The sequence below is a fragment of the Lepisosteus platostomus genome, chromosome 18 (assembly GCF_059453375.1).
Source record: "Lepisosteus platostomus isolate fLepPlt1 chromosome 18, fLepPlt1.hap1, whole genome shotgun sequence".
Lineage (NCBI taxonomy): Eukaryota > Metazoa > Chordata > Actinopteri > Semionotiformes > Lepisosteidae > Lepisosteus > Lepisosteus platostomus.
Window position 1 is genome coordinate 1,838,743 of NC_142628.1, and position 8,533 is coordinate 1,847,275.

An 8,533-nucleotide genomic window follows, 5' to 3' on the forward strand; every position below is an offset into this window, starting at 1 on the left:
CCAAAGTCAAAAGATAAAAGGTCTAAGTCTACAGTACTGTTGCAGAAACAAATGTTTCTTTCCAAAATAAGCTTTATTTCTGTCCTTACAAAACACCTACAGCTGCTAAAGGGTAAATGTGAGCACCAGATAAAGGTGGTTTGAATTTGCATGAGGATGGTACCAGTGATCAACAGAAAGATTCTCTAAATGCACCTTGTCACTCTTTATTGGGCCACTCAGGGGATGTGCAATGTGTTTTGCACCCTGCATGCTGCCTTATGGCAGTGCAATTCATTTGTGTCTTTTACTATGATACAAAAAATTGCTTTACTTTAATTCCAGCCTCAACAATCCTTTTTTATTAGGCCACCAGCTGAGAAGCAGAAAGACAGTAATTTGTTGATTAGAAGGTGGTGCTGAGGATACGTTTTGTTAATGTGTGTCTAAAACTATTTAGAATCCCACAACAGCCCTGGTTTATTTTCTATACAGTGACTTATTATCTCCCCCCAATTACTGAGCAATTCATCAATTATCTAGGCTGCTGATCGTTAAAGAATGGCATCCTATTGCATTATGGAACCATTAAGAAGCCAATATTGTTGTTTAACTTGCCCATTATAAGAAGAATTCAGTAAACAATCTTAGTGCGTGTAATCAGTGTAAATAAAATACAAATATAGGACAGAACCAAGCTTCTGAAATACATTTGTCAGGAACATTCATTTAAATGAATGTGATGCATCATAAGCCATTGGTAAAGGGATTGTGTAAAGTCAGAAAAAAATGTTTCTTGTTGGCAATACCAAGGTAAAGTGTTCACATCTTAACAGTCTATCGTTAACAGTGACTATCATTGTGATACTGTTATTGAGAAAATTGTGTATGTTTCAGGCTTCATTGTTTATTACTACCAGCTCTCATGAAAGAATCAACAGATACTGTATAACCCTGATAATTGATTCTTATTTATTATAACAGGACATTTTACATCAATATTATCATCTTAAATTTTTAGACAATGAGGTAAGGTGAATATTATCAAAACCCTGTCCTCTGTGTACCGTTTTCTTTCTTCTGGATGTGTTGCTCCAGTGGTAAAAGAAATTTCCAGTAGAGCATGACTAGCACAATTGGTTTCCCTTTCCCTCCATCGAAAATGTCAGTGTGAGGGGACTCTGTGCTTCCAGGGTCAAGGTGTCACATGAAAACCTGGAATGTGTATAGAAAACCCTTGAGATATATTACTCCTCAACATACACACACTTCACAGACCATTATCACTGACTGAATAATAACACAATTGAGTGATGCTTCAGTTAAAGAGTGCGGTTACAACAGGGTTTCTGTCTCTGCTACAGAGTAAAATGTCCATTTCTTTCGAAGAACAGTGTGTGCAATCCATTTGCTTTGACAGCCTGACCATGTAAAAAATGACTTTGAAATTGCATGCTTCTTCCATTAGCAAGATGGACTACCAATCGCAAACAATTTAGACCTTATATAGCAATTAATCATTTACAAACACATCATGCACTCAAGCAATTTGCTTAAAGGCAGTCTGAGCTTTTGAACCATGGATTTGTCATTAGATGGCACTCTGTGTTTGATGGCTCACCGCTAAAAACAGACACTTTTCTGAAATCTCGCCTTTTATCTCTCTTTTTTACTTCTAGTTTTGGCAAGGCTCATTAATTAGGTTTATTTCTTGAGCTGAGTATCCTCTGAAGAATACTAATGAACACACCTTGCTCAGACCATTTCCTCATTCATCTCTTTTTGTGTTAAGATTTCAACAGCATTACCTTCCAGTTTTGCTAAGGTGTGACAATATATTACAATTTATTTCATTTAATAGCATTTTACATTGCCTTAATTTTGAAAGAAAAGGTGAAACATTTGTAAAAAAAACTCATGAAAATTAACAATATATTGTATAGCAGTTTTTAAAAAATGCTAGTGAAAGCACATTTTAAAAATTATACTAATGCCCCACAGTCAAAAAAGCAGCATATAATATACTAAGGTTTTGAAGACCCTTGACAAAGCCAGAAGAGGTCTGTCACTTTGACAGGTTCATCATTTATATTAAGAGACCTGCAATATGTCCACATTTCATACTTTCTGATGATAATGTGGAAAGACTAGCATGTACATTGACTCTTAAACTTCTGTTTGTGCAAGCTGATTCTGTTAGAACAGTGGGGATCTCCTTCGGGGGATCTGTTTTTAAATTACTACCTGCTTACGAACCAGGGAAAAACACTTCATTGATTCAATTTCGCACAGAAGTGATTCAGTTAAGCCATACAGCAATACAGCGATGGTGAAAGGAAACTCAGAGGTCCTGCAGCCCCTGAAGACAAGGGATATGCATCAAGGCCCACGTGATGATGATGGGCAAACTATCTCCCTATAAAGGACCAGAATTCAGGGAGGCCAAGCTGTTAAGAGTCTAGCGCAGGACTTGAACAAAATATAGATGTGACCCCCTTTCTGAAACTAATCTGTCCACCATGTAATCTGGCAATGTCACATGACAGCTCAGGAGTCAGAAAAAGACAAGAATGATAGTTAAACCAGAAAAGTGAGTGGCATTTACTTGCAAAAAGTACAAATGATGTACTCATTTACTGATTTATTAGGCATTCCTTGGCCTTTTCACTAATAATTTACTATTAATGATGTCCTACATAAGTGAGAAGCAAAATGACAACATAGTTTGATTTTATTTTAAATACCATGGATTAACCTACAGTACCTATTTTTATTTGTATGTATTTTGAATAAATATAATAATAACTGAAGTCTGATAACTTTGCTGTCCATTATTTGTAAAATGCCATTTAGTGACAAATGTATGACTACTGAGTTTTATTCAAATTATTTGTCATTTATAACATACAGCGTGTAAGTATTGTAGCCCCGGCGTCTAATATGGTAGCCCACTAACCCACAGAGTACTTATAGTGGCTTGTGCTTTAGCACAATTGCTTGTTTCTTCAGCCCCGTGGCTTGAATGGTAGGTGAGTAGCAGGTGCTGTAGTACAGACTGTAGAAGTTGGTGTTTAATCTGAGGGACTGTAATAGCTGAGCAACTGAAAGGATGAGTCAGCAATGTATGCTGCAGTAGCATAACTTGTACAGAAGCACAGCAATTTGTCTTCAGCCCCAAGGCTGTTATAGCAAAGCGGCTGGAATCTTCTGCCCTGGGGCTGGAATATTAGCGCAGCAGCTAGTGGCATAATACAACAGGATGGTATGGTGGTCGTTCCTATTTCGGCTTCTTTTCCCGAGCTCTGTCTCTCTTTTTGATTTGACACCCAGTTTATGTGGGATACTGCAGGGTGCACAAGTGTTCCCAGCTCCAGTGATTACCCGGATCCATCTTAGGAGTGGAGTGTCCTGTCTTATATGTAAAGGGAAAGCTTCCTAAAATTGCAAGAGGCATTGGGGAAAGTAAATAAATTAATATTGCTCTTGGTTGATCAATGAGAATCTGTCATTTGTTACAGCAACTTTAAGGTGTACTGAGTGACCCTTTTCTTAAAATGGAAAAAAAAAATCAATAGCACATATCGCACAGAGAGATCAGCCTACCTGAGATCAATTCAAAATCTCAAGTTGTTCCCATAGAAACCACAATGATCAAAATGAGCCCAGGCTATCTTCATCCATATCCTCTCCATGCCAGCAACATTACTGGAAGTATACATATACAAATTGAGTATGTGCAATAGTAAATTCAATATTCAGTCAGCAAGAGGTCAGTAGGAAGAAAGTATAATCAACAGACCCTGTTGTTATTTGATGAGCGTGGGTGTGGGTTTTTTTTTTCAGATGCATTGGTTGTGCAATAAGGATCTTCTGGCCAGGTCTGAGGGCTTTGGACAAGATCCAGAAGCTAATGACCTCTGGAACTAATGCAATATTGAGAAGGGTTCTGATAAAGGGTTCTAATATCCATCCGACATAAAATAAGAGACATATTACTTCATAGAAATACACACAGTTTTCTACATTGTACTGTATGTGGCATCACTCTTCTGTATCCTGTCCCGGATTCCCTCGTATAAGACGTGTCCTTCTTTTATTAGGTATATATTTACAGCTTTTATTAAAACTAATAAAGTAAATGTAAAGTATCAAAAACATTATTATGAATCCATATTTTATGCAGTGACTTTCATGATGCATCATCTCAGGACACTTTACGATATAGACTGGTACCTGCAAATGAACACAATAAATTAATAGAATTAAAAGCTAGAGTACAAGAGCAAGTTTAAAGACTGACTTACAAGATCTGATATGGGCTTGGAGATCATTCCACGGACTTGGCAGCAGAGCAGAAAGCAGTCTCCCAGTGTTTGGAACCTTGTTCTGATAAATGAAAGAAGAGCAGAGCCCAGATAGTACAAACTGCATGTAGGCTTATAGAGACTTAACAATTTACTGAAACAGACAGAAGCCAAACCGCTCAAGCCCTTAAAGGTGAGCAGCAGTGTGTTGACTTTTACTCTAAAATCCATAGGGAAGTTTTAACAAGAGATTGATACTCATTCATTTTAGTTTTAGTTATATTGTAAGCAGCTGAGCTCTGGATATACTGCAACTTTTTAAAACATGTTTAGATACACGAGCAAACACTACATTACAAAATCAGTACTGCTACTAATAATATTAAGTGCTGTCAGATTTTGAAAAGTCACTGTGCCTGCCTTTAGCATAGATTAAAGCAGCAAAATATTACCTATCATCCACTAGAGTGAAAGCAGTGATTCAGACTCATTTAATTGTAAACAGTAGTTCAGATTTCCCTTGAATAAAAGCTGAGAAATGATATACTTTTTTTCTTGGTTCTCATTATGATGAAAGTGAACAGAAATGACTTGTGGCTGGCTGAGCTTCACCAGTGACTGAGAATCATGGATTATGAGAACAAACAAGACAAGGGAAATATTTTTTTTTAACTCTACAATTATATAAGAATTCCAGAAGTCTCATATGAATAGCTTTTTCTTTAATTAAGTCCTGTGGATTTGATTAGGCAACACTGATTATGTGATAACACTGGAGAAATGTATTAATCTATGTAAAAAGTGGTTGAATGGTTCTCTACATTTCTCATTTCCCTCAGTGAACAAGTTTTGCCTCACAGATGTGGTAATGCAGCGAATACAAAAAAAAACATTTAAAAGGGTTTCTACATATACTTAGAGAAACTGAGATATTTTATTCTCACTTTCTAAAAGCTAGAAACATGAGGGAGTGTGCATTAGAAGTTGGAGTTCTGGATATTGGAGTCACAAATCTCGTCTGAATCATACAGCAAGCTATTTTGCTGAGGTTTATGGAAGAAAGATGCATGTTCATAAATTCATAAATCATTTAGCTTCAAATAATGCATATTTGCATCAATGTGAAAGCAAAAGTTTAAAAGTGCACCAGAACAAGTTTCTAGGTCTACCAAGTAACATTTCACTCAGATATTCTATATTAGATTGGCTGATGTTAAAGACTCTTGTCTATTAAGAGTCCGGGTTGAGCCCAGTAGTCTGGACATAACCCATTTGAGCCTGAACCACGTCACCTTCCAGCTATGACCAAAAGTCCCCAACCTACAGAAGAAAATTAGCTGCATGCCACTGGGGTTAGTTAGGCTAGCACAGGCAAATATATCCTTGGTTTTCCATAGAACGGCCTCCTCTGGGGCTCACTATGTGCTTGTGAGCTTGCACTGTTGTCAGTGAGAGATCCAAAGCTCCTCTGAATGGTGCTACAGTATTTTTGCTGTACTCTGTTGATCCTCATTGTCAAAGAGGTCATGGTTGGCCTTCACCCCCTTTAAGACTTAGCAATAATCATTTAAAAAAAAAACTGGAAAACATGTTTCAATTCCCAATTGGTGGGGGTGTAAAAAGAAAACACAGTAACAATTTAAAGTTAAAAATATTAGCTCAAAACCAGACAATATTTGACCCTATTATCTCCATGAAATATTCTCTGTACATAGGCATGGATAAAGACAGACCTACTGATTAGTGCCATTGACATGGCTTGTGTTAAGGGATTGTAACATGTCAAGGGATGTCAAAAGAGCATGAATTTAAAACAACAAATCATGCTTAATGACCTATTCAAATTGCCAGGATTAATTCTATATAATGACTTGTTAATTACCACGTATGATATCATTTAAAAACCCCCTAAGTATTTTCACCATTTAGTAGTGATTGGGGACTAAGATACTTTCATCTTTACATGCCAATTGTTATTGACACAAAATGCTAAAATAAATATAATAGGTAAATTATTAAAATAACCAAGAGACAACTCAGACAGCTAAGTATCGTACATGTGTGTGCGCATTTTATTTTAAGAAAATATGTGCACACACATACGTGTCATGTGAACATCTTCATTATCAGCTGCAGCTCAGCTACCACAATATGAAATGGGATCCATTGACATATGCTTTGCTTAATAGTAATATTTAGATTTCTGTAAGACGTTAGAACACTGATTATGACCTGTAATGAAGAAAAATATCAGGTTTCAGACTATTTACTGTGCAGCTGCTGAAAAGGAGTTTATGAATTATTGTGCACAATTACAGTCTAATGGTAAAAACTAGTCGTAATGAAAGCAGACTTCTCCATGGCACTTGAAAGACAGCACACATACTGGTGTGTGTGTTTTTCTATGAAGCTCTGAGAGCAAAGGGTATTAGTATAAATGCACCCCAGTTTTGTAATCCAGACATAATCTGAAAAAATCTACAAAATTACGGAGAAAAAAACATATCTATGGTTGAGTGCAATTTCAGGAAACTTGAATTTTGCCAGAATCTTTTGGCATCTAAGCATCACTTGGATGTTTCAAAATAACTGTGAACCTACAGATTTGCTGAAGTTTTTAAGAACTTTATAAGAAAGGCTTGTAAACCAGGCCATAAGGCTCAACTTGGTTGTAGTCGTAAGAAGAAGCTTAATGATCCAAATATTATACTTCAGTGTTTTAAATTATTTCAACCCTATTTCTAGATAACTCCTGATTTATTTTTGCTTACTACTTTTGCTAATTTAACCAATTAGAATAATCAATCTTGAGACTGATGTGAAGATCTTTTATTTCGGTTTTTACAAATGTGGTTCAAGGTGAATTTTGCAATATCAACCCAGAAACAATTTATCAGTTTCACAACTATGTTTTCTTTCTGAAAAGCACATTGAGAAGACATTTTGAAAGATGCTACAGGTATGTAAAGGTTATTATTGTTAGTGCTGCAGAGCTATTATTACCTGTGTCTGTTCATTGTAAATTAGTAACCAGTTTAAATGTATTTAGTTCATAAAAAGGTAGCAGCAACTTAGTAAGTAAGAAAGATAAGGAGAGAATGGATAAAGTTCTGTTACATTTCTTTTGATCCCACAGAAGCAGCTTCAAGCACATCAATCATTTTTGGATTCATATTTTTCATTGAAACCAAATTACTAAGGAGCTGGTTTCAGACTCCTGCAAAGTGCTACAATATGTACTGTGGTCTTTCCTTCAGTATGTGTTTTGTCTTCAGTAGTGCTAGACATAGCCATTACACAGGTATCTGTGGGTACTTGCTGATACTAAAAGAATCTGTTGAGTTGACTTCGTCAGTATTTGTGTTTCCTTTTGCTCAAGTAAAAGTCTAATGTTTATTCTTTAACTTCTCTAGAACAATATTATTTTTCTTATAGCTTGTGTGTTCAAACTGAGCACATTGTTCTTAGGGGGGGCTAACTAATGTACAGTATTGTATAGTTTGAATATGACTTTCCTTGTTTAAATGCTTCTCTTTTATTGATATATCCAAGCATTTTGTTGGCCTTTTCATGGCTTTCCAGCACTGTTTAGTTGATGAAAGTAATGAGTTAACATACAGTAGACGTCTAATTTAGTAAAACCCATTTTATATTTGAAATATACTTTCTGACTTCTTGAATGTAAGATCTTGCACTTATTCAAATTAAATGTTACTTACCCAATGCCAGTACAGAGCTGAATTTTGTCCTCTTGTATTGATTGTGCTGCTGATAAAATATTCGCTGTTCCACCTGATTTTTATCATCTGAAAATGTACAGGTTTATTGATTAAACTTTAATACATATATTTAGGTCTTAAAAATGTAATAACTAACAGATTAAAGTAGGAAGGAAGGGTTCAGGGAGAGGGACACCAGTTTATCTCACAACTAAAAAGTACAGAATTAAAGAAATCTGAAATTTGTCTTTCAGTTTTTAAACACTAGTGATTTTCTCATTTCTAATTCTGTGGAAAGCACAGAGAGCAAGAATTCAAAATGTTAAAAGGAAACCTTGAAAGAGCTTTTCATGCTGTCTCAAATGCTTCCCTTTTTAATGGAAAAAAGCATTAAATGTTATTTATAATTCCCTGACCTGTTTTTCCTCTTTTAGTTTCTGCTGACTTAGAAGAAAAATGTTAAGCACTAAGCTGCAGTCTTTCCCTTTACCTTTGACCCTTTGTGTTAATGGTTCTTTACATGAGGTTTTA

The 8,533-nt window shown here is 35.8% G+C and overlaps 1 long non-coding RNA gene across 1 annotated transcript; it reads right to left on the bottom strand.

The window, feature by feature from the left end:
* Positions 1-3,592: 3,592 nt before the first annotated feature.
* On the bottom strand, positions 3,593-8,218 carry LOC148645439 (uncharacterized). Its single transcript, XR_015928074.1, has 3 exons — positions 8,003-8,218; positions 4,284-4,365; positions 3,593-3,684 (listed from the first exon to the last, which is right to left on the bottom strand). It is a non-coding gene; the product is annotated as an uncharacterized LOC148645439 (long non-coding RNA).
* Between the last annotated feature and the right edge of the window lie 315 nt (positions 8,219-8,533).